The sequence below is a fragment of the Alexandromys fortis genome, unplaced genomic scaffold (assembly GCF_014885135.2).
Source record: "Alexandromys fortis isolate MF-2015 unplaced genomic scaffold, M_Fortis_MF-2015_v1.1 scaffold_56, whole genome shotgun sequence".
Taxonomy (NCBI): domain Eukaryota; kingdom Metazoa; phylum Chordata; class Mammalia; order Rodentia; family Cricetidae; genus Alexandromys; species Alexandromys fortis.
In genome coordinates this window covers 5,623,104-5,648,109 of record NW_026067935.1, presented here as the reverse complement: position 1 = coordinate 5,648,109, position 25,006 = coordinate 5,623,104, and the positions used below count along the sequence as shown (strand labels likewise).

The window sequence follows — 25,006 nt, the reverse complement described above, 5'->3', positions numbered from 1 at the left end:
TAATACGTACTGGCCTGAAGCTCACCATTCTCCTGCCTCAGGATCCCCAAACACTACAGTTACAACCCTGAACAGACATTCAACATTCAGGAATTCTTTACTGCGCGGCAGAAGGATGAGTAGGGACAAAGCACAATTGGCAGCGCACCACACAATCCAAACACCACTGCCAGCTGGGACCCTAGGCACGGCTGGCATCCCGACCTCGGGCCTCCCTCAGAAACAAGCTGTCCCCAAGGTCATCTCCAAGACCCCTCACAATGCACCAATATTTCGGCCTCAAGTGGAGTTTGAGAATCCCTGTCCCTAGCCAAAGGCAAGAGGCCAATAAAGGGGAAGTACAGCTTGTCTAGGCTCTGGAGCAAGTACCCCAGGTTCCCAGCTCTGCAACCTGGAGGCCGGGAGCTTCCCTCTCTGTGCCTTCACATGCATCTCTGAAATGTTCGCAGTAGCAGAAACATCAACCTCACAGGCATGCTGGAAGTGAGTGTGTAAGGAATCAGGATGTGCACACCCTGCATGCTCCCATGACTGCTGGTTGGCATCGCCAGGACTCAATCCAGGACTCACAGGGCTCACAGCCCAGCTCCAGGGCCTACACTCCCACACTGCCTGCCCTGGCAGGCCTCTTAAACTCCAGGCATGAAGGGGCAGCTGCAGGCAACTCACAGGGGACCATCCAGTCACTTCTTTCTGCCCTGTGTCCTCTGTAAGCCTTTGTTTGCTGTGATGCCCCGGGGCTTGGCACCGGGTCCTGCCATCTGCAGCAACTCCAGAGACAGGCCCTGTGGGAAGCTGGAATGGGGAGGACGGGCATGGCTCCCGGAAGCTTCAGCAGCCAGCCACCTGCAGCCTGTCTGTAATGGGCTGGGCAGCGCCAGGCCTCAAAGGCGGGCACCCTCCCTCCCTAGCAGTAGGAAGACTGACCCCTACTCCAGGAGGTCAGCTGGGAAATGGGGCCATCCCCTCCAGGTCCTCACTGCCTGCGAGCCCTGTTTGGTGATGGCAGCATCAGTGGGTCCAAGGGAGGTAGTCCCCATTTAGGGAGCCCAGCTGGACTACCGAGAGAGGCAACTGCCACACTGGCTGGAATTGCCAGCAACACAGACAGGAGACAAAGTGAGAGCCAGGGTTCCATGCAAGGCACTGGACAGGGCAGGCATGGCTGCCCACAGAGGGACAGCAGGTAAGGTTCAGCCTAACCAACAAGGCCTTCAGCCAGGTCTTGGCTAAGGAGAAACAAGCTCCCATGCTGCTTTGAAGAACAGAGTGGAGGCGGTGGGAACATATGAGGAGGTGAGAAAGCAGGGAATGACACTTAGCAGACAACCGGGTGGGTGATCCAGGACACAGCACCACCGGCGGCGGAATGCAAAAGAGCCTGTGGACAGTTCAGAGTGGGGACAAGAAGATGGCCCGGTATCGCGGCCCCCATTTAGTTCTGAGGTGGGTGTCCCAGCTGCTCAGACAGGAGGCTGAGGCTGGAGCCCAGAGCGGTGGGGCACCAGGATGGACACAGGCCTTGACCTACTTTTCATTGTCAACTTGACACAACATAGACTCACCTACGACCAGAAGGGACCTCAAGTGAAGGGTTGCTCCTATCAGATTGGCCTGATGCCGTGTCTGTGAGCCTGCCCTGTGACTGATGTGGGTGGGCACAGCACACTGTGGGCGGCACCAACCCTAGGCACCTGAGCCTGGATGGTATGAAAGCCAGCTGAGCAGGAGCCAGAGTGAGCCAGTAAGCAGCGCTTCTCACGGTTTTTGCTTCAGTTCCTGCCTAAGCTCCTGCCCTGACTTCCCTCAATGGCAGGACCCGGAAACTTTAGGCAGAAATGAACCCTTTCCTCTCCTGGTTGCTTTTGGTAAACATGCTTTATCACAGCAACAGAGAGCAAACAATAACAGGCACGCACGCCAGGCGGTGGTGGTGGTGGCGCTGGCGCGTGCTTTTAATCCTAACACTTGAAAAGCAGAGGCAAGCCAATCTCTTAGTTCAAGGCCAGGCTGGTCTATAGACTAGCCAGGAGGGAGAAAAAAAAAAAAAGACAGGCACATACAAGTGTATATAAGCGCACACATATTACCCAGAGAGACAGCTGAGTTCCCGTGTGCAGTACTCTTAGCATGGGGCTTTGCCTCCAGCCACAAGGAGCCCTCCAGGCTCCAGGATCTCCCCAGCACACTTGGCAAGGCAAGCCTCAGCACTCTCCCTCCACTGCCGGTACTGTCACATCCACTATGGCCTGTCTGGCTTACAGCCACTCCTGTCCCTCTCCCTGGCCAGCCAGCTCACAAGCACACAGCATGCAAGTGCACTCCTCTCCATCCCCTGTGCACACTTGGCAAGCTATCTGTGCACACTTGGCAAGACATCCAGGCCTGCATGTCCACCACTCCTCTCACCCAAATGCACCCCAACAGCCCTCAGCAGACACACTGAGTGTGGGGTGTCCCTCCTTCCCAGCTAACATCCAGCTGCCCACTTCAGCAGCTGGAGGAAGTTCCAAGGGCTCCTCCTGCCCCCTGGGGCTTAGAAGTCAGTTCCCAGCAAGGCCCCTGGGGGAGGGGCACTTTCCAAGGCACCTCTCCCAGGCCTCAGGCAGAGCTGGCCTCAAAGCCAGGCCCATTAGCTGCCTGTCCAGCTCTGCCCCACACCCCATCCCTGTCTTCCTAGGAACCCTGCACCTTGCACCCTGCTCAGAAACAAAGCCACAGGACAGCAGCTGAACCCCCTGCTTCAGAAGGTAGAAATGTGACCATAAACAAGAGGACAGATAGACATGACTAGCCATACCTGCCCACACCCTACAGAGCCACCAGGAAAAGCAGCTCCAGGGCCATTCAATGAACCCTCCAATAGGTTTGGAGGCAGCAGGGGAAGGGGGATGCAGAAGTGGAGCTGCAGTCAGGCACTCAAGATCAAAGACCAGCTGGGGAGGGGACAAGGGGAAAAGCGGGGGGGGGGGGGGTCACGAAGGGGGGGGGGGGGGATAGACACGACTTCTGCGGAACCTGGAAAGGACATAGCTGCAAAAAGAAACAAGGGACACTGACCTGCTCAGCCTTGCAGGAGTTACAGGAGTGACAGGGCCAGCCTGTACACCCACCCAGGGCAGTCTCTGATCTTGAGGCAATGCACCTCCCTAGACCCTATCTCCCTCCCTCCCACGTGAAGAGCTAAACAGTCTGCAGCAGGGACTCAGTAGCAAAGCCCAGCTCAGCGCTCAAGGCTCCAGAAAAGCCACGCCCATGCCTCCCAGTTCCTGTGTCCCTGGACAGATGACAGAAACTGTCCACCTATGATGATCCCAGGAGGCGCTTGGCACAAATCCCCATTACCTCCCAGCCTCTTTCTGGCCAGCAGTCACACTCTCCATAGGACAGATGACCTCAGTCCCCAATGTAGATGGGCAGGAACTCTGGAGTCCAATCGTAAGCCCTGCAGCCCACACTCCAACCCGTACCAGCACTGCTCCAGTGTCTGGAGCAAGGCATTCAGCACCTAGTTCCCACTCAGGACCCTCAGCTTCCATAGTGTCCCCCAGAAGGTGCCCGAAGAGACATCTCTCACGAGGAGCCCTCTTTCCTCCAGATGACCACCAGCACCTCCGCCCCAAGCTCTATAGCCAAGAGGCCCATTTGGAGGAACACCAAGAGAGGCAATATCCTAGAGAAGCCCTCAGACACCTATCTGGCCCGGCCCTCATGCACGTGATGCACACACCCCACCCCACCCACCCCATTCCACCTCTGCGCCAATCCTATACACTACTGCAGCTTGAGGACTCCGAACTACACAACCCAGCTGCCCAAAGCTGGGGCAGTCAGAGCCCCAAGGCTCTGTGGGAACTGGGGGATCCCCCACCCTCCCAGGATAGCCCGTCTGGGTACACCTTCCACACCAGGTAAACAGGAAGCCTACCCTGTCCCCAAGGGGCCTGTGTCGCTGTGGGAGCCAGCAGCTGAGACAGCCAAGCAAAAGAGGCCGCTCCACCGCCCTTCCATTTAGAAGCCACGGGGATATTTTATTTTCCCTCTCAAGTGACAGCTGAGACGCCCGCCCTCGGCAGCTCTCCTTGAAGCTGCAGAGAAGCAATCACAGGGAGGCCACCAAGGTCTCAGCTCTAGCAGCTTGGCTGCCACAGACACGGCAGGGGGTGGATGGCAGCAGCCTCACCCCTGTAGCCCTCCGGTGAGCAGGGCAGGGGCTGTGAAACCAAGGCCAAGAGGGCCAGCAGCTGGGGGGGAGGGAGGGACATCACATGACAGAACCTTGGCGACAGGGCGAGGGTACACAGGATGTTCCCAAGGAGATCACAAGGTCAGGAGAGATATATGTAAAGCAGACCCCACTGTCACAAGAACCCATGGCCTCTAAGTACATTTGCCTGGGTCCCCAAGACATCAGGCCTCTTCAATCTGGGTATAATGACAAGGGGAACTCACGCCACAGGAACCATAACCACAGCCACCATGTGGGCTTCATACCAGCCTTTGTAGTGTCTCCTCAGCCCTGTGAGCCCAGCTATCCCGACCCCATCTCATGGATGGAGAAAAAAGCCCTATCCCCAGAACCACAGAGTCAGAGAGAGCTGGGGGGCAGTCCTCGATCCTCAGGACTTGGTGTCTGGCCCTCCACCTACACCCGGGAATGGGCTTCTCAGAGCAGCCATCTAGCTTCTCACCCAGGGTGGGGGGAGGGAGGGCGGATCTACAAAAGGCAGAACCAGAGGGAGCAATTAGAGGCAGAGGCCTGGAAGAAGCCGCATCGACCGCCTTCCCAGAGAAGGGGCCTCTCTGTGGTCAGAGGCAGTCTGGCTCACAGCCAAGTATAGGCCAGGCCAGGACAAACCAGGCCGGGAGCCCACAGAGGCCCAGGCAACCCGACCCGCCATCTGCTATCCACCTGTCCATCAGCACTCTCCCACATGGGCCCCAGCCCCATGCAAACCTTCACCCAACAAGCCCCACTCTGGTTTTATTATTATTAATTTTGGTTTTTGAGCAACTAGGGGTGCAAACCAGGCCCTCGTGTATGTCAAGCAAGCACCCCCCCCAAGTAAGCCACCACATCCCCCAGCTCATCTCCTTGCTTTCCAGATGGGGGTAGGGAAGGGGGAGAAAGGGGTCAAGGCCCCACCAAGGGGACTTCACCTCCCCAGCTGTCTCCACATTTCCCTGGCCTGGGGAACAAGTAGGGCAGAGATCACAGGAAGGGATGGGGGTGCTGCCCTTGGGACCCATCTGCAGAAAGGACATAGCAGGGCTGCCTAACAGACCCAGTGTGGAGTCAGTCACCAGGTTCAGCCTGGAGCCGAGTAAAAATCACCAACAATCTCCATCATGTTTGCTCTAGGAGGCTCAACCCAGAGGTTGGGGAAAGCAGGCTTGCTGCAGAGTCTCGGCTGCAACCCAGGAGCAGGGATAGGCCACTAGAGGCTGCATGTGCTGGGCCAGGGGCTAAGGCGAGATCAGGGCCACAATCGATCGCCAGAATACAATTAATTGCCTGGGTCAAGAGGCAGATTAAAGAGATCTGTCACCCAGGGCTCAGGGGATACTCAAGAATCCTGCAACCCAGGATGGAAGAGGCAGCAGGCATTGAAGGTGTCATGGGGGAGGCAGACCCTGGCTCCCCACACACCATTCACCAAGTCCCCTGTGAGTTGACACATTGTCCACACCACAGTGCCCAGGAAGATCCAAGATGGAAGTGCCACCGTCTCCCCGGCAGACAGTGAGGCTCTGCCCTTTGCCCTGCGCTTGCTGCCAGCCTGGGCTGAGCTACCCTGAGTCAATGTGTTCAGTTTGTAAAATGGGGTACACCTCATGACCCCTTCACCCTCCAAACCACCACCCCAGCCTTGCTGACCTCCCTCTTGGACCCATCACACAACTGTAGAAACTGAGGCTCAAGGGGCAGGGGGGGGGATCTTCAGACACTAGTCCTAGAGGTCCTTTTCAGCCTAACTCAGCCTGCGCCTAGAAGCCAAGGCCACATGGGAGAAGGAGAGGACCCAGCCTCTACTCCAGAGTGAGGATTACTGACTGATTTCACAGCCTGGTCCAGTTGGAGATTTCTGTTTGGTAACAAGAGCCGGTGACTCTCCCAGCCCCACTGGGGTGACAAGGTTGTGTGCACTGTGACCACGTCCCAAGGACTCCAGATCACAGATATAAACAAACAAGTAGGCCTGCCTCTCACTCAGGGCAGCACTCAGGGGTCACCCAAGGGCCCATTCCCAGACAGCAGCTCGGCCCTAGAGCACAACTCTTAATCTTAGAATAGGGCGAGGCCCCAATTCAAATTCCTCCACTACCAGTTCCCCGCTGACCTAACATCTTCTCTCTCCCTTAGAGTGTCAAGCTGCTGAGCCAAGCAGACTAAAGAAGAAAAATTGAAGCTGCTTAGTAAAGAAACATTCAGGCCAGGGAGATGGCTTGGCAGTAAAGACTCTTGCCACCAAAGCTGACAACTGGAGTTCAATTCCTGGGATCCACATGGCTTTAGAAGAGCTGACTTCTGCCAGTTGTCCTCTGACCTCCATACACGTGCCGTGGCAGACATGTGTGGTACCCCCCCACACATACACAATAGATAAATGTTTAAAGTGTCTATTTATAGGTGTTTTTGCCAGCATGTATGTCTGTGTACCACTTGTGTGCCAATAACTGTGAAGGTCAGAAGGAGTCAAATTCTCTTTAATTAGAGATAAAATGGTTGTAAGTCACTATGTGTGGGTGCTGGGAATCAAACCTGAGTCCTCTGTAAGAGCAACAAGTGCTCTGAACCACTGAGCCATCTCTCCAGCCCCCAAAATAAAAAAAAAAAAATTGAAAAAATAAATCTTCATTGGTTTTCCCATGTATTTATTGAGTTGAAATTCAAGAATCATGAAATGACAGAACATGAAATGAAAGGACAACGGGGATAATTCAGGGGACAGCCATTATTATCTAGTTCCACAGCAGCCTGTCACCCTAGAAGTGACCCTGTCCACAATGAAGTCTCTCAAGCACCCTCCCCACTGCTCCTCTGCACCATGGTTTGTCCTTTCTGGACGTTTCCGTGGCTCACACACCTAGAGCGTTAGCACACCCCTTCCTTCATTCCATGTCACTCCATGCCGCTCCATATCATGTTGGGGGGCGGGACGTGGTGCTGCATTCCATTTTGTGGCTGAGTGATATCTGACTGTGTGGACCGGTCAATTACATCATTTTTTTGAGATTTGTGTTTATTTTATGTGCATGAGTGCTCTGCCTACAGCATGTATGCGTACCACATGCATGCAGTGCCCATGGAGGCCAGAAGACGGCATCAGACCCCCACAGGTGGCTCTGAGCTGTCATGTGTGTGCTGGGAACCAAACCTGGGTCCTATGGAAGCACAGCCAGGGCTCAACGGCTGAGCCATCTATCTTTCCAGTCGCATGGCTATATTTTTAAATGAGGTAAAAGAAGTGTTTTAAGTAACAGCAGGGCAGGGGAGACAGCTCAGTGGGTAAAGAGCTTACTTCCTAAGTGTGGGGACCCGAATTTGGATCCCCACCCATACGAAGTCGGGTATGTTGGCATGCACCTAGGCACCTGTGCCCCAGTGATGCCCCAGTAATGGCAATTATGGGAGGTTCAAATAGGTGAACCTCCAATTCCCTGGCTGGCCAGCCTAGCCTACTTGGTACATTCCAGGTCCCAGAGAGGAAATGGCTAAAGACAATGCAAGAGGAGCCTGAGCAGGCCTCTGAGCCCACACGCACACATGCACCCTCAACAGCACGGCAAAGTGTACAATGTGAAACTCACACACACAGAAACGTGAAAAAAATTGTTAACTGAATAAATAAACCGTTTCCTCAGAACTAATTTGTAAAATTACAAACCAAGCCTAATGCCTGTAATGACACGGAACCTGGTCCATGGAAGGAGCCAGCCAATGGGTGGGCAGGGTTTGTGGGAGCCAAAGGCCCCACCTTGTTCTAACTCCCCAAAGCCCCGACTACCTGAGGCTCCTGAAAATGCCATGAGCTGGCAGCAAGTAGACACCATACCTGTCTCTAGGGAAAGGCTTCTAGGCAGGTGGAACAGCATGTGGGAAGGCAGGCCCACAGGGGAGAAAATGCATCCAGAGATGGGGAAGCCACCGGTGAGGCAGCATAGAGCCCCTCACTGGCCCTCAAGGAGGACTGTATTGGTGGTAACTGAAACTGGAAAAGAACCTACACCCCAGTGTGCTTAGAACAGTTCCAGGCTTAACCTACAGTCAGTGGTGGTAGCCATTCCTGTTACCTACGAGACACAGCAACAGGGTCTCCATGCCCAACACTCCTACCTAGACATCTTAGAAACTGCGAGGGATGCTCGTGGCTTCGTCCATGAGAATCCCACACCAACTAAGTCCCCTTGCCACACAAGCTTTGAAGGACTGGATCATTAAAGCTACCCCTGCTGAGCAGGTACCAAAGGCACGGGCTCTTTAGGACTAAGGCACAATGCTTCTCTTCCCTGAGTCTAGAAGCTTCCAGTCAGCTACTGCCAAGGGCTGCTGGATACACTTGGGCAAAACCACTAACCTCTCTGGGCCTCAGGACTTCCTACACATGGGGACATGAAAACTGAGTATGTAATTAGATGTAACTCAGGCTTCCTCAGCTAGGCACAGGCCTCAGGCTGCCCCACGGCCTAGTCCAGATGCTGACAAGGAATGCCAGCAGGGAAGCTCTAGGCCCCTAGCAGGGGAAGCGGAGAGTGGAGGATAGAAAATCCTGCTTCCTCCGCAGGCCAGGTGGCTCATGGCCTACTCAGCTTTTATCTCAGAGGAGATAAGCTGCCTGCTCAAGTTCACGATCAAATGAACCCACTTAATCCCGGTAGGGATCTGGGCTGAGCCGCTCCCAGGGCCTGTGGAGAAGGGCTACTGATGCCTGACTTTGCAGAGGGGCCACACACACCATGGGTGCCACATGCTGGGCAAAGCCACTCACAAAATCCTAAAGGAGCACAGAGCCTTTGGGGGGGGGGGGTGGTAAACCCAGGCTGACTTCCCTCACTGTACCACCTGCCCCTTCAGAATAATCTGTGCCCCCCACACTGAAATGCCAAGACAAAAGTAGCAAGGTCAGGGCATCTGCAGTGCCTGGCAGACATTGAAAACATTTCAGAGACAATCTACAAACAGGCCCGGGCACCAGCATGCTCAGCTGCTTGAGACTTCCTTGCCCTAGAAGACACAAAGAGCCGTGGGAGGAGTGCCCTAAGGGCACTGGGCCATCTGTAGGCATTTCTGCTGTCACAAAAGCGAGCACCAGTTTACAGAACCAAACACTGCATATGCTGGACCTACAATGCCCGCCCTAGGAATGTGAGCTAACCTAGGCTTCATGAGACACGTCTCAAAACACGTAGTGAAGAGGGAATGAGACCGAGAGCCCCCCTTCTCCTGCCCACCAGGAGTTCCCTCTAAAGGCTGGGCTATGCTCAGACTGTCTCTAACTTCCCCACTTACAGAAAACATGGCTGCCAAGGCTCAAGCCCTGCCTGGCAAAGGCATGCCCTGGCAGAGTGGCTGCCTCAGCACAGGAGCAGGCACCTTCCGGGAACTCCCCACACCTATTTCCTTTTGTTCCCCAGTGTTTGCAGGAGGGTTCAGCAGCCTCTTCCCACCATGATCTGCCAATCACGAGACACACTCTCCATGACAGACACTACTCAGATGACATCAACCCACAAGTCACAGATCTCGACACCAGTCTAATGACGATGGGGACAATTACTACAGTCAGTGGCTTGGTTCTCAAGTCCTAGCTCCACAAACAAGCCAAGATGGGTAGCACTGTCTCAGCCCTGTGTTACATACAGGGAAACTGAGGCAGCATGATTTAAACATGCTGAGGCTATGTGGATGTTGGTGAGAGAGGAAATTCCGAGATTCCCAGAGTGCCATGGGTTCTAAGGCCAATCTTCTTGAGCATGGGAAACAACAGGCTGGTGGCACATAAAGCTGTCACTGTTCCCCCACTGCTGACCTACAAACCGGCAGGGCCACACGGCTCACTGTGACAGCAGGCTACAACATGTCTCATGCAGAATGACGAGACCCATGAACTCTGCCACAAGGACACCGTGGAGTCCAAGCCAACAGGGAAATACACCGGCCTGAGGAGCAGAAAGATGTGGGTGAGAAAAGCCCACACCCAACCGAGGCAGCTTGGGCTGGTCTCCAGCAAGGGAAGCTGGTGGCGATGTCCTGTGATCTTTATTTGACCAGCACATCTCCTTATCTCCTTGCCACCTCGCCCAGGCTGATAGAAACAAGGCACTTCTGCCCTACAGCCTCTGTACCCAACCCCACGAGGGCACCCCCAGTCAGCCCAACCTCCAAAGTTTGCCTGGGGGGGGGGGGAGGACACACACGACACTTACGTAGAAGGATCTCATTTCATTTCATCGCTGCTCTAGTTTCTGGCAACCGGCCCAGAGGCCTTGGGACAGGAGCGGGCAATTTCCGCCTTCCTCTGCATCTGGGGAATTGGCCTCTGGGCACTGCCTGCAGCAGAGAACCCAGGGCACCTGCCCCTTGGAGACAAGGCCATGGCTGGGGGAGCGCATCCTAGGGAACCAACCGAAATTTGTGATGGGATAAGCTAGGGACACACTGTTCCCTGGCCATCCACCAGAGCTGGGTACACACTGGGTTTGAGAGAATATAATACAAAGAGAGAACATGGGACCACAGACCACCCCTGCCTCCCAGCCTCCCCCTTCCTCCCCCACCTGCCTGGCCACCCCAGCCCCCAGATCCCAGGACATAATGACCACCAATGTCCTGGAGGTCAGGGACAGCCATCATCCCCAGTCCCAAGCGAGCAATGGCTCAGTATGAGCTTCCTCTTTGGTTATAACCAGGCAACAGATAAATCCATCTCCACCCTCGTTTGGGGGCGGGAGCCCCAACAATAGAGCAAGGGGAAGACACTGGGTGGGGCTGAGCCACCCATAGCTAGGGACCCAGAGCACTGCTTCCCATCTTCAGCCCTGGCCTCCAGCCTCTTGGTCATGAAGACCCTAGCACCCCACCCATTCCCCAGGCTCCAGCCGACTTGCTCCCAAGTCCCACCTGCAGCCTCCACTCTCCTTTGCCACTTTTCAAAGCATACATTATCCAACACTCAGCATCATTTGGAGACTATTTTGCTAAAAAAAAAAAAAGGCTCCAAAATAAGTGCATCAGAGCCTCGAGAACCCCCAAGACCACACCCCACAAACCCTAAACTCGAATTTCTGATTTTGGTGCCCAAGTAATAGCCTCTCCATTTCCATAGAGCACAATGGACATGCCCAGATCTGCCACCCATATGATAGATCCACCCCAGAACATAGCCTAGCCTTTTATGAAAATGTGACTCAGATCGAGCCTGTCGCTGGAGACCTGGCTCTAAGTTGACAAGAAGTAACTATCAATCAGTGTTTTGGAGGTTTGGGCTTTTATTTTTGGGCCAGTCATGAGACCCAAAGGAAATTTTCTCCTCCCCAACCCCTGTCGGCAGAGCTGAGGCCATAAGAACAATACTGGCACCAACAAAGCCTCGAGCTTCTGTGAGCCCTCCAGGTATCACAGGCCAGGTGACAGAACTCTGCAAGGCACAGCTGGGCAGCAGAGTGAAGCATGCATGGGAAGCTCCCAAAAGGCCAAGTGGCTGGCAGGAATGAGGACTGTAGAGGTTGTTAGCTAGGATGGGGTCTTACAGCCACCCAAAGATACTCAGACAAGTCTGGCCCTTGGACCACCAGGGAACCAGGTCCCCTATGGCAGTACTGAAGGGACAAAGGTCAGCCATGGCCTGTGACAGGAACTGAAGGCTGACCCAGGGCCCCATAAAACAGTCTCTTGCTTCAAAACCCTTTCTGTCACCTTCTGTCCAGAAAATGGGGGAAGCACTGTCCAAGGGTCAGAGAGGGAAGATGCAGCAAAGGAGATGGCCTCCGGTGCCAAGACCCTCCCACAGCACCATCTTGTCAGCTTCCCCTGCCCCAGTTCAGCAATGTCCCCATCCATGCCAGCTCCTCTCTCCTGGCCGTACACATCTCAATGTCTCCCAAACACCCAGAAGTACTCTTTCCAGAACTTGGGGGGCCCAGATGACCAGCCAAGGCAATCAAAGCACAGGGAAGACAGCACAAACGTGAAGGTCACACAGCACACTTGCAGTATGGTCCCACAGACCTGTGACAATGGAGGAGCAGAACCCAGGTGCCAGGTGACACAGTAGGGGGGACACAGCTTCCTGTCCAAGTAGGGACTGCTTGCTATTTATAACACGCAAGAAGAAGCCAAGAGAGCAGGGTAGACCTCCCTCAGTGCAGAGCCAGCCAAAGACACCTTGGAGGGTGACCCTGAGAGTACAAGCTGCAGTGACCAGAGAGGCACTTGAGGGCAAGGAACTGTTCCTACCCAATCAAAGGGAAGGATCCCAAGGACAGACTAGGTCCTGCCAAGGCCACCTGCCACCCAGGAAGGGGCACAATGATAACGTGTACCTCAGTTTCCCTAGCTGAAAAATGGGGAACTGGGCACTCTAGTGACTGAGGCTTAGAAGGGTCAGTCCAGGACAGGCACTGTAGAGTTCTGATATCCCCAACCAGCTCTGGCACCAGAGCAGAGGGAGGCCTCTGGACACCACCAGGCACACCTGTTCCTAAGAGCCAGGCAGGGGCAAGCCAGTGGACACAAGGACGACAGTCACCCACACACGTGCCATGCTGTTAAAGGCAGTCGGCCACTGTACAGATTCAGACACAGGCTGGGCAGCACCTAGGCCTGCACCTCAACAGTCCAGAGCAGTCGTGGTGAAACAGAGAGGGCTGGACTCCGGCACTGAAAGCCTGGAAAAGGCAGCAGACATGAGGACAGATGGGAGACTCAGATCTCCAGCAGTCCTGGGACAGGTGCCCTGCACCCAGCATGCAGTCTCGCCATTCTAGAACTTGGGGTATAGCTGGGGGTGACAGACAGCAGCAAGAGACAGCCAATGCCAGGCATCAGGACTAAAGAAAGGGGGCTCAGCCCGGTGAGGGTGTAACATACTGACAAATCAGGAAAGAGCCCTTGGGACAGGCGATGTGTGAACAAAACTGATGTATGGGGGGGGCACACCTCAAGGGGGAACACCTCAAGCAGAGATGTGCAAAGGCCCTGGGGTGGAGGCATATATAAGGAGAGGTAGCTGAGACCAACGTGGGGAGCACAGAAGGAGCAAGGGGCAGAGGCAGAGATCAGCTGTACCTTACCAGCCACTGTGAGGCCTGGCTCTACCACTGAGCCAGCTGGGTCGATGTGACTGGATTGTGTTTGAATGTGGGTGTGTGTGTACACAGGCATGGGGAGGTCAGAGGACATCTCAATGCTGTTGCCCACGTCCTGACTACCTTGGTTTTGGTTTTTGTTGTTTTGAGAGAGGGTCTCATCCTGTGGCTTTCCAATTAGGTCAGCCTGGCTCGCTAGCAAGTCCCAGGGATCCTGTCTCCATCTCCCAAACAACTGGGATACAGCAGTGGTTTCCCCACCTTCCTCATGCTGTGACCTCCTTTCAATACAGTTCCTCATGCCGTGGTGACCCCCAACCATAAAATTATTTCGTTGCTATTTCAATAACTATAATTTTGCTGTTATGAATCGTAATGTATGCAGGATATTGGATAGGCGAGCCCTGTCTAAGGGTGGTTGAGACCCACAAGTTGAGAACCACAGGATTAGACGCTCACATGTCTATGCCAATTTTACATGGGTTCTGGGGACTGAACTCAAGTCTTCCTGTCTGTGCAGTGAGCACGGTACTGACAACGCCTGAGTTATTGTTTGTCTGTCTGTGTGTGCTCATGTATAGGGAGCATGGGCCATAGCATGTATGGGTAAGCCTAAAAAGTCAATTCTCTCCTTCTACATTTACATGGGTTCCAGGGATCAAACTCAGGTCACCAGACTTGTTAAAACAAGCACCTTTACTTGCTGAGCCACCTCACCAGTCATGGTGACAGGCCCTGAATCTGTGATCCTTCTGCATCGGCATTCCAGTGCACAGATTCCCAGCGCGCACCGCCGTACCCAGCTGACTGAGGTTTTAAGGGCACCTATGGCGTGGATGGCTGGGGCGACAGCTGAGAAGCAATCCACTTCCCAGAGTGAGTAGAGAAAGGAGCAGTCCCCAGGTGCTCACAATTCTCTGTTGTGGGAGCCAGACGGCCAAAATCAAGAGCAGGGCTGGTCCTTCTGGGAATCCCAGGGAAACTCATCCTTCACCTTCCATGTTCCCAGGAGTCTGCAGTCCCAGACAGCCCTGCCTCCATCTCTTTCCCATCTTCTGTCCACATGCCTTCATGTCAGCCCCTCCTAAGAGGACACCATGCTGCATTCAGGGGACACCCCTCTGCGGTATAATGTCACCCTAAATACTGATGTCCAGGGTGACTCTTGACACTAAAGGTCACAGGGTTCTCCAAAGGAGAACTTGAGTAGGAGACACTGGTGAACCCAGGCCAGGAAACGGTCCATGAATAGAAAATAGATGGGGACAGGAAGCTAGGAAAGGTGGGCCAGGCAGACTGAGGCCACAACCTCAGCCTCCCAAGTTGCAATAGGGACCACCCAGGAGCTACTGTGCTTACAGAGAGGCTCAGCTGGCAGAGGGCAAACCTCTAGGGCCTGAGGGTCTCCAACCTCGTGGCCAGCTTAGCCTCCCCCAGCACGCTGATCTTGGTAGCCAGTGTCAAGCATGGAGATACTGGGGATTGTCTCAGAGTGGCTCAGTAGGCACTGCAGAGACCAGCATGAAGACAGAGGGACCGGAGACATCTCTAGGCCTGGCTCTGAGACTTAGGCCTTAAAGTTCCCAACAGAGGACATCCACAGACAAGACCAAAGAAAACTCCAGCCCTGCCCCCACCCACCAGCACTGGAATGTGGGATCTTCCCACAAGAGTGGGCAGGAGAATAGACCTCTAATGCAGTAAGTGAGACAGATATTCAGGAAGTAGAGGGACCTGTGAGGTCCCCTCATATCCCTCCACTTGCCTCAAAGAAGGGCTCTGAGCTAGGAGGTGACAGCAGGCTTCAGGGCTAATGAAAGGACCTCAGGGACGCTACCTGAGTCCTACATTAAGAGCAGAAGCCCAGACTATAAGGGGGTCCCTGACTCCCTCTTCGTCAACTTAGATCCTGGGATGCTGAGACTCTGCTGAAGACGGCAAGAGGGGCATGTACTCCAGCTCATGAGCTTGGAGCAGCTGGGTCACGCCTGTGGGGTAAGAGCTCCCTGGTTCCTTTCACCCCTTCACACCCTGCAAGGTCCCCAATCTGCTCTAAGTCCACAGCAGCCTGTCCACACCTGGGCTTGAGCAGATTTCCTCAAGGGTCCAAAGTCACAGAATACCAAGTGCACCCAAAGGCAGAGGGGAGCCCAGTCACCAGCCCGGGGACAACTGGCCATGGGGGTGGAGGTGGGGAACATAGACGGATCCTAAGGACACCTGCACAATAGAGACTGACCCTGAGGGCCACCTGCCAAAGAACAATTAACCCTGGAGGCCACTCAAGCCAGTAAAGACTGACCCTAAGACTACTTTCTCAAAAGAGACTGGCCCTGGAACCCACCCAAACCAGGAAAGACTGACCCCAGAGCACCCGGATGCTGCATTCCCTCTAGCAGACAGCCCCACACCAGTCCCAACCCCAATCCCAGCTCCAGCCACACCTGGGGCTCTCAACCATCTCCCTTCCCAATACAGTGCCACACAGGTAGGTCAGAGAAAACGGGAGGCACCTGAAAGCATCTGGGGCAGTACCCCAGGGTCCCTGGGCACCAATAGGTGACATACCACCCCAGGATACATTCTTACTCTATCGCCAGACAGGTGATGGTAGCGCATGCCTTTAATCCCAGCACTCGGGAGGCAGAAGCAGGCGGATCTCTGTGGTCTACAAGAGCTAGTTCCACGACAGACTCCAAAGCTACAGAGAAATCCTGTCTTGAAAAACCAAAACCATAAATTAAAAAAGAAAGAAAGGGGGGCTGGAGAGATGGCTCAGTGGTTAAGAGCATTGCCTGCTCTTCCAAAGGTCCTGAGTTCAATTCCCAGCAACCACATGGTGGCTCACAACCATCTGTAAAGAGGTCTGGCACCCTCTTCTGGCTGTCAGGCATACACACAGACAGAATATTGTATACATAATAAATAAATAAATATTTAAAAAAAAAGAAAGGAAGGAAGGAAGGAAGGAAGGAAGGCAGGCAGGCAGGCAGGCAGGCAGGCAGGCAGGCAGACCAAAACCAAAACCCAAAATGAAAAAAAAAAGTCATTCTGTCAAACCCCCAAGGTAGACAGGTGCCCAAAGGTACTTGCTCAGAGTTTAACTTGCTAACCCACACCCCAGTCAGCCTCAGTTTCCCCGAGGGAACATTGGTGGAAAGAACACCCTCACCCCCACCGCACTCGGGAGACACGTTTTTTATAGACACCCCACTTAGCACCTTCCTCCTGGACCTCAGCACTGAGGCAATTCTTAGGAATCCCCACGATAAGATAAAAATCAATGCTGGAAGCCAAGACAAAGGAATCTGGACTCAGGGAGATATGGATGAAAAACCCAAACACAGACTCATGCTACTAAAGGCAGGCTTGCAGAGCTGCGTGGGAGCTCCCAAGCCAAGTCAAGAGGAAACAGCGGGTTAAAAACGGGTGAGAATTCTGAAAACCATCAAGTCACCCAGAAACTGCTCAGCACTCCACACAAGTAGTTAAGAAGCAAATGGACCGGGCCCAAAGCCAGTGACCTCCTCATTTCCCCACTGATTACAACTGTCAGGTACCACTACCAGCCCAGGTGACTGGGCTAGGACCCAAGAAAGAAGCAGGAGTCTTGGAAACATTCGATATGACTTCTAGACCCTGTCCAAGGCCTATGTCCCCAAATGCAAAAAAGTCAAAGGGGTCGAAGTACAAAGAAGTCAAAGGACTCCCCAACACACTGTTCTAGCTGTGTAGACCGGCCTTCCAGAGTTGGGAGTCAAACAAGTATTTATGGACCCCACCCAAAAGCTGCACTTCACAGAATCATTTAAAAATAATAATAATAATAATAATAATAATAATAATAATAATAATAATAATTGCAAGCCTTTAATCCCAGAGCTCAGAAGGGAGAGGCAGTCAGACCTCTTGAGTTCTGACTGGTCTGAGTTCCTTGTTCCAGGACAACCAGGCAACACAGTGAAACCTGGTCTTGGAGAGGATGGGGATCGTGCAGCCGTCACACCAGCCCAAGCACCCAGAGCACCAAGCAGCGGGTGGTACCCTTGTACTAAGTATGCCAGAACACAGACCAGTAAGGACCAGGAATGACAGACAACCAGTATGCAAGAGGGTAACACATACAATGTGTCACCAGGGACACACAGGAAAGTGGCTGGTGCTCCGCCAGCCTGCACAACCCAGTATGACTGCCTCAGGAATGGAACCCCGGAGAGCTGTCAGCAGCAGTAGGTAGCCACCCCACACTCCCCGCTGCCATCGTTCTTCCCATAGGCCCCGGCGGCTCCTTTTATAAGAGTGCTTTTCGATGAAGCCCAGAAACTTCCGCAGTTTACAAAACACAACTTCTTGGAGCTTTTTCTTTTCTCTTTTGACAAATACACAAAAGGCAGCATCAGCCACCAGCCTAAGTGAGCCAGAGCTGTGTGCAAACATGTGGCAGCCAGCTGTGATGACACACGCCTGTCGTCCTAGCACTCACAAGGCTGAGATGCGAGTGCCAGGCCAGCCTAGGCTACAGATGAGTGAGACTCTGTGGTGGTGTGAATGACGACGGCACCCACAGGCTCAAAGGTTTGAAGGCTTGGTCCCCAGTGAGTGGAACTGGGAAGGTAGGAGGTGTGACCTTGTTGTAGAAAAATATGTCACTGGGAGTCAGCTTTGAAACTTCCAAGCCCACACCAGACCCTGTCTCTGTTTGTGTGTGTCTCTCTGTCTCTGTGTGTCTGTGTGGTGTAGGCGTCTGTCTCCTTCCTCTCTCTCTCTCTCTCTCTCTCTCTCTCTCTGCCTGCTGCCTACGGATCTGGATACAAAGCTCTAGTCTACTGCTCCAGTTCCATTCCTGTCTGCTTCCCACCATGATGATCCTGAACTAAACTTCGGAAACTACAAGCAAGCCCCCAATTAAACACTTTCATGAGGGCTGCCTTGGTCATGGTGTCTCTTCACTGCAACAGAGCACTGACTAAGACAGACCCTGTGCCACCCCCCACCCAAAAAAAAAAGGAGAAAGAAAAGAGTCTTTGCCATATTATTTCATAGCAAAGAAAGTCTCACAGGAGGCAGGTCCTCCCCAGAGGACCAGAGGAAATAGCACACCAGGGTCCCGGCTAGGTCAGCGACCACCGCATCACCGTGTGCCATCCAGTGCATAAAGACAGAGCCACCTAAGCACAGTTCACTCCAGCTGCCTGCTGAGCCTGAGAAAGGGGAAGCGGAAGGGTGTTGAGACCTTGACTTGGCAGAGCCTTCCTGCACACCTGCTCCAGGAATTCCTGGCACTCCAGCCATATTACCTGGGCCTGGGGCTCCCTGGCCCACCAGTTTCTTGCTTCTCTCATCATGAACGGTTAAGTTCAGTAGAGCCTGTCTTCTCAGCTACTCTGGAGATGGAGGCAGGAGGACTCCAAGTTCAAGACCAGTCTGGGCAACTTTACGAGTCTGTTCCATAAATAAAAAGGCAAAGAGAAGCAGGATGTGGCACAGTTGATAGAGAACTTACCTAGCTACACAAGGACCTGGCTTCAATCCTGAGGACTACAAACCAAGAACAAAATTATAATCATTCCTGTCCTGGGTGGTACCAATCTCACTACAAAAGCTCAGAAGCAGAAGACACAATAGAACAGTGGTTCTCAAGCTGTGGGTCTGACCCTTTGGAGGTCATACCTCCTTCACAGGGGTTGCTGAAGACCACCTGAAAACACACATCTTTACATTATGATTCATAATAGTAGCAAAAGTACAGTTATGAAGTAGCAATGAAAATAATGTTACAGTTGGGGTCCCCACCACATGAGGAGCTGTATTAAAGGGCTGCAGCGTTAGGAAGGTGGAGACCACTGCTCTAGAACATCCCCACCACTACTAACTTTCCAGCGCCAGAGACTGTTGAGAAAAGGAGGCCATAACGTGGGTACCCAGGCAGTAGGAAGGAGGCTGAGAACAGGGGAACACTGAACCACACATAGACAGGCAGACCTTCAGGATTCAGGACAGCATGGAGCACAGAAAGCTGGCAGAACATGGGGTGGGGAATGAGATACTTGGTGCCAACCTTGCTCCTACATCCAGCTCCACCCCAGTGGCCACTGTGCACAGGGCAACCAGACAGTCACCAAAGCTGTTTAAGTGAACTAAAATAAGGTAAAAGGATGACAAAATGCATCCAGTCCAACCAAACAGCAAGTACAAAGAACACGAATCCCCATGACAAATTAAGTCTTCGCTCTCAAATGGGGAAGCTACATACAGTGACAGCAGATCCGAAGCCACGTGCCATCTTGTATGGTCCTCACAATAGTAAGACCCCAGCAGCAGTAGCGGCAGCAGTAGAAAGGATGGTGGTAGCCCCATCTTACAGAGGAACAAATTATCAGGCTCAGAGAGGTTAAGTAACCTCCCCAGGGCCAAACAGACTGTGCCGTTGCAGTGCTGAGCACCAAACCTCGGCCTCTGCAATCCCTGCTAGTTTCCACTGGTGGGGGAGGGCAAGGTTCCAACGAGACAGATGAGAACTACAGGTCCCATAGGCACCAGCCTGGCGCACCACTGGTGAGCCAGAAAAGACTGTTTGGAAGTTTTACAATGCTAAGTCAACCAGCAGCTTAGTCAAAGCGGATCAGGCAGCCTATCCCCTGCCGTGCTTCCATGATCCTTTCGGCATCTATGAACCAGAAGGTCGTGACTAGCCAGGGGCCCAAGGGCAGGACAGTGTGGAGCACCTGCTCTACCATAGTGATGGAGGTGACTTCACTCACCACCACCACGGGTACACAGTTCCCCTGTGACCTCAGGCAACTGCACCCTCTGACCTGTGGCACTCTCAGGAGCAGGACCTCTGCCAGCACAGGTATGTCCGCAGGCAGATTCCCCAGGGAGACACCCACAAGAGCTGAGCACTCCAGGCAGGATACAGGGCTCCCCCTTGAAGCTTCATGCCCTGTTAGACACCATGCTAAATAATTCAAACCCCTGTTTTCATTTCAAAATAAACACAGCACTGTCGCCAAGGCAGATGCCAAAAATTTGCATGAATGTTTGAGATAAAATGAGACTTCAAAGAAATGCCAGCCTGCCGCTGGCACCGCCCCCTCTCCAAACCCTGGGAGAACGAGTTCCCAGTCTCCAAGCTGCCCTCCTCCCACAGCCCTGCAAAGATCAGCAGGTGCCACCTCATGAGAAAGGTTGGTTCCTGCTGCCATCCTCCCTGCAGCTGGCCAAGGCTGTGTCCTACATGACCTGTGAACAGTCCAGGTGTTAGTTCCCACTTCCAAGGCCAGGCGTCAAACCTCTCTGGGCCTATGTGACACCATCTATAAAATACGACAGTTACGTCCCCACAGCCCACCTCAGAATGTTCCAGAAGATTCATGTCTGGTGCACACACAAAGACAATTTCTAAATGCTGGCACACACAGTAAGCACTTGCTGGATGTCACCATTTTGCTACTGCAATTGCAAAGCTACCAGTTCAGAGAAGAGAATTCACCTGACACAACAGAAAGTGGATTTTTTTTTTTTTTTTTTTTTGGTTTTTCGAGACAGGGTTTTTCTGTAGCTTTGGTGCCTGCCTGTCCCGGAACTAGCTCTTGTAGACCAGGCTGGCCTCGAACTCCCAGAGATCCGCCTGCCTCTGCCTCCCGAGTGCTGGGATTAAAGGCGTGCGCCGCCGCCACCACCACCCGGCTAGAAAATGGATTTCTGATCAGCCTCCTATAAAGAGGTTCACCTGGCCCTTCCTTCCTCCCCAGGGAGGCAGATCTTCTGAACTACCTTCCCCCACCTGGCTTTGTGTAGCCCTGCCCTCCCCAGACAGTTGTCTCAGCTCACAGACAGACAGACAGACAGACAGACAGACACACACACACGCACGCACGCGCGCGCAAGCAAGCAAGCAAGCAAGCAAGCAAGCAAACACTGTTATCCCCTGGGCACCTTAAGCAGGAATCACCAGCTCCTGCAAACTGCCACCCTTGCAGGGAACTGTCCCCAAGGTATCACCTGGGGAGGCTACTATATGGTATTGTAGACACGAACAGGAAACAGAGCAGGGAAAAACGGCTTACAGAGGTTGAAAAAAAACCAGCTCCAGCCGCTGCTGATATAGCTTGTGAATGCCAGCTGCATCAATCTCCGGTCTAACTGGGTGGTGAGAGGGTGCCGCCCCCATCTCGGAAGATAGCACCAGGTTCCCCACCAGCAGCTTTGGGTGGGACCCAGCTAGAAACAACCGGTCCATTTCCAGCCAGGACTCCAGGGTCCCTGTGGAGAAGGGGGATGTGGAGTCGCAGCACCTGCTGGCCCAGAACAATCCCACATCCAGTTGTGTGGCAGCTCAGTTCCTGTTCGCAGAGCTAGGAAACCTTTGGGAGGCCCCGGGAGTATTCATTGGGAGAAAAGAAGAGATTAAGCCATGAGCCTTCACTAAGGGGGGGAGGGGCACAGCCCCAGGCGGGGTCTCCATCCCTCACCAGGGCCTGACAGCCACATTACCACGGACATGGGTTTATCAATAGTATTGATTCCTGGGTAAGCGTAAATAGCTCCGTGGGAAGAGGCCAGGTCTGGACACTCACTCCCACCCCCACGTCTGGACCTGAACACCGCAGGCTCCCCAGGCACCCCAAGATAACAGCGGTAAATTTCCAAGCAGGGCCATGGCAGGAATGCAGGGAAGCTAGGCAGTACCCGAAATGCCCTCACTACCCCCTCCGCCACTCCGCAGCTCAGCTAGCTGCCAACTCCGTGTTTGCCTGTGTTCAATGGGCTGAGGCCTGGCCCTTCTCCATCCTGTAGGGCTCCTCCATCCTGGGGGCCTCCTCCATCAGACCTTCCCAGCTCCCAAAGATGAGGCGGACACTCCCCATGGGTTTCCCCGATCTTGACTACAAACAGAGCGAGGATGACAATCCGGAAATAACAGTAGTCATAGTAACCTACCCAAGGACCCTCTCACAGACTCAGTTCACGGAAGCACCCCAGACCTGGGAACTGATTTTTTTTTCACCCTCACTCTGCAGAAGAGAAGACGGAAAACACAGACAGGTGAAGTCATCTGCCCCCATCAGAGCCACCATCTAAGATTCGAACCGACGGGCTGAGCGGCAGACCCAACAAGAATGCTAAGGTCTCAGGCCACCTCAAGCTCGCCTCAGGCTCCCTAACTATTCTGCCCGCTCAACAATTCAAAAAAAAAAAAAAAGGGCCACCCACGAAGTCCCCAGCAGTGGCCTGAGATGCCCCCCCCCCCCCCCCCCCCCCCCCCCCCCCCCCCCCCCCCCCCCCCCCCCCCCCCCCCCAACCCACCCCCCCCCCCCCCCCCCACACACATACTCTCTGTCTCATTCTCTCTCTCTCTCTCACACACACCCCCCCCCCCACACACACACACACACACACGCGCCTGGCCTCAGAGCCCCTTTCATCAAAGCAGCCGCAGGGACCAGAGCAGGATTCAAAAGGGCAAAGTCAAGGCCACTCTAACATTGCCCACAGAGCCCCCAAGGATCCTCTCTCTGCCTCCCACTTCTCCCTCCTCCCTCACACATCCCTCCATCAAATCTGCAAGGATGGGAAAAAATCGTAATCGTAATAAAACCAGTTCTCACCAACGGGGGAGTGGGGAGGGGAGGAGAAGGGGAGGAAGGGAGGAGGCTAAGATCGAACGGATCCGCCCCCGCTGCCTGCACCAGACTCTCGGGGAGGGCGCGCGCACGCCGGCGGGTGGACCTGGCTGCGCGAATAAAGCTACAATGTAAAGATTTTGCAGCCGTTGCTGCTTGGCGCCCCCAGCTCACGGGGGCCTCCGGGACCGCCCGTCTGGACGCCCGCTTCGCTCTCCTCCCGCAAGGTCGGGAGAGGAGGCCGCTTCCCACGCGCGTGCGGGGGGCGCTGGGGCTCCGGGCCTCCCCGCTAAGCTCGGATCAGTAACTTCCCAAACTAGTGGCATCCGAAGTATCCGCACCGCCAAGGGGAGGGAACAGGAGGCGGCGCCGAGTCACCGGAGGGGGAGGGGGCGCGGCCGCCCACAGGATCCTCGGGTCCCCAGGATGCGCCATCCCCAAGGGTCCCAGATCCTGGCCTGCGCCACCCCGAATCCCCAGGGCAAGCTGCCCGGGAGGGGCCCCAAATCTTTGGACTGCGCCAGCCACCCTGAGAATCCGAGTCCTCAGGCTGTGCCACAACAGAGGGTCCACGGGTCCCCGCCTGCTCCACACCAAAAGGTCCATCAGTCAGTCCTCAGACTGCGCCACTCTGCAGGGTCCCCTGGGCATGGCCTTCGACAGACCGGAGAGTATTGGGGTCCTGGCCTAAATTGCCCGCAGAGTCCCCGGTTCCTGACCTGAACCATCCGTGAAGGTTCCCAAGTCCAGGCCTGCACCTCCGTGCAGGGTCTCCGGGTCTTAGCCTGTGCCATCTCAGAAGGTCCCCAGGTCCTGGCTTGTACCACCCCAGAAGAGTACTGGGGTCCTGGCCTGCTTCATCCAAGAGGGTCCTGGGTCCCGGCCTGCACCTCCTTGCAAGGCTCTCCAGTTCTCAGGCTGTGCCACCCCACAGGATCCCCAGGTCCTCAGGCTGCGCCACCCCGAAGGTACCCGGGTCCCAGTCTGTACCGCCTGGTGGGTCCCCGGTTCTTGGCCTGTTCCATCCCGCAGGGTCCCTGGTTCTCGGCCTGCTCCACCCGGCAGGGTCCCCGAGTCCTGGCCTGTTCCATCCCGCAGGGTCCCGGGTGCCCGGGTCGCGGCCTGCACCGCCCTGCAAGGTCCCGGGAGTTCCCGAAGTTCCCGCGCCCCCGCGCGCGCCCCGCCGCGCCGCCTGTCCCCTCGGGGGCGCCAACTCCGCCGCGTGCGCCGCCCCGGCCCGGAAGCCACCCGCTCCCCGCCGCCCTCCGCGCACTCGGCCCGACTCACCTCGCCGGCGGCGGCACCGGGCGCTGGAGCCGGGCAGCAGCGCCGATCGGGCTCGAGGACGCGGCGGGCCCAGGCAGGGAGCCTGCGGTCTCCGCCCGCCGCGCTACGACGCGGGGCCCGGGCGCGCGGGCCGCTGCGGGGCGCGCATGGCGGGCGCGGGCGGCTGGCGCGGGGACGGGGATGTGGCCCGGCCTGCGCTGCCCGCGGCTCCGCTCCTGGCGGCTAGGGGGCGGGGCGAGAGGCGGGACCTCGTGAAGGCCCGCCCAAGCCGCCTTAAAGGGCCCGCGTGCACGCCTTCCAGGCCTGCGCACCCCGCCGCCGTGCGCGCACGGCAAGCAGCGTTTCTGGCCGGAGGAAGGCGGAGCAAGCGGCTCCCCGCCCCCTCCCGCTCCGCGAACCCCAGAGACTTCACGGGAATCGCGTTTCAGCTATTAAATTATAACTCAGGAGTGTCCAGGGGATGCGGAGACGACGCCCCGGGGAAGGCCACCCACGGAGCCCTCAGAGACGCGTGCAGATGCTCAACGACGCGCTGGGCCTCGCCTCGGAGATCAGCCCTTGGGGAACGCTCCGCGGACCACAGTCAGTGGCGAACAGGTTTAATGACTAGCATAGCACATGAGATCCTGGAGAGACCAACGCTAGTTCACAGCACGCGGGTCTCGGTGCGGTGCCCTGTTACCGGGGCTCATCACGTCCAAGAGTCAACACCCATAGGGAATTTTCCAGGACGCCTGCATAGGCTGCGCTCTGAGCTTGTGGCCCACCCTTGGACACACAGCCAG

General features: G+C 55.1%; 1 protein-coding gene across 25 annotated transcripts in view; it reads right to left on the bottom strand.

Annotated features, from left to right (window-relative positions):
• Nucleotides 1-24,389, bottom strand: part of Ncor2 (nuclear receptor corepressor 2) — a 155,914-nt gene extending 131,525 nt beyond the window's left edge. For 13 of the 25 annotated variants that reach the window (XM_050146233.1, XM_050146235.1, XM_050146232.1 and 10 more), the window contains exon 1: nucleotides 24,222-24,388. The gene's annotated coding sequence lies outside the window, so the exon portion shown is untranslated. Of the gene's footprint in view, nucleotides 1-23,924; nucleotides 23,944-24,221 lie in introns of those variants that run through there. The other 12 variants (XM_050146250.1, XM_050146253.1, XM_050146257.1 and 9 more) reach the window with 3 other exon arrangements.
• Nucleotides 24,390-25,006: the final 617 nt, after the last annotated feature.